The sequence below is a fragment of the Lepisma saccharinum genome, chromosome 12 (genome assembly GCF_977018435.1).
Source record: "Lepisma saccharinum chromosome 12, izLepSacc3.1, whole genome shotgun sequence".
Taxonomy (NCBI): domain Eukaryota; kingdom Metazoa; phylum Arthropoda; class Insecta; order Zygentoma; family Lepismatidae; genus Lepisma; species Lepisma saccharinum.
In genome coordinates this window covers 1,989,961-1,990,887 of record NC_139240.1, presented here as the reverse complement: position 1 = coordinate 1,990,887, position 927 = coordinate 1,989,961, and the positions used below count along the sequence as shown (strand labels likewise).

At 46.0% G+C, this 927-nt stretch overlaps 1 non-coding gene across 1 annotated transcript; it reads left to right on the top strand.

Annotated features, from left to right (window-relative positions):
* LOC145996624 (U2 spliceosomal RNA) lies at positions 1 to 190 on the top strand. The gene has a single exon (XR_014442812.1). It is a non-coding gene; the product is annotated as a U2 spliceosomal RNA (small nuclear RNA).
* The last annotated feature ends 737 nt before the right edge of the window (positions 191 to 927 follow it).

Below are 927 nucleotides of genomic sequence, written 5' to 3'. Positions count from 1 at the left end.
ACTGATTATTTGTCTTAAATAAACGTTTTAAATCTGTTCTTAAAGCTTAATATTTGATACGACCTGCATTGCAGGTCCAGTATATGAAACTGATTTTTGGAAAGAGGTGAGGCGGTCGAGGCTTGCCACACCCTCACTACCTGTCGGCCCCCTCCATGTAGGACTGCCTTGACGGGGCGAAGGGGCTTAGTAAGGAGGCCAATTTCATATCATCATTTCACCCATTCTTCGCATCCATATCTCACGTTTTTCACCATTCCATCACGTCATTCATCTCCATACCTTTGACCTCCCTCTAAGAAACTAAGGTAGGGAGGTCATTTTCATCTCATCATTTCACTAATTCTTCACAACCATATCTCACGTTTTCACCATTCCATCACGTCATTCATCTCCATATCTTTGACCTCCCTATAACTAAGGGTCCTGCTAGAGGAGACAACCTCGATAAAAAAAACCCTATCCCAAGTTGTGAGTTGCACGTGCCGATGGGACAGTGTTGGCTGCAGGGGTAGGTGCAGTCGCGAACGTGGCCTCGGGGATTTCGGTTTGGTCCTCGAGTAGCCTCCATTTTTGGGGGTAGCCCTTCCTCGGCATAGAGGGCATGTCGAGGCGACAATTTATGGACCCTCCACAATAAACACATTTTGTATATGGGTACAAAAAACTCAAACGGGGGGAAACCCCCAAAACGAGCGCGGCCTTCGAGCCCGCTGCAATTAGTGGAAAAGACAAGTAACGTGCCACGTTATCTTGTGATTAGTATAGTGCAGAAGACCGAGAGTAACGATGAATCTGCAACAACCAAGAAACATGGAGCTGCTACATTAATGGACTTGTTACCATTTCTGATCAAGAAACAGCTAGACTACGCCGCTGGTTCAGAAGTACCAGAAATAAAAAAGCTGCGAAACGGGAGTCTACTCA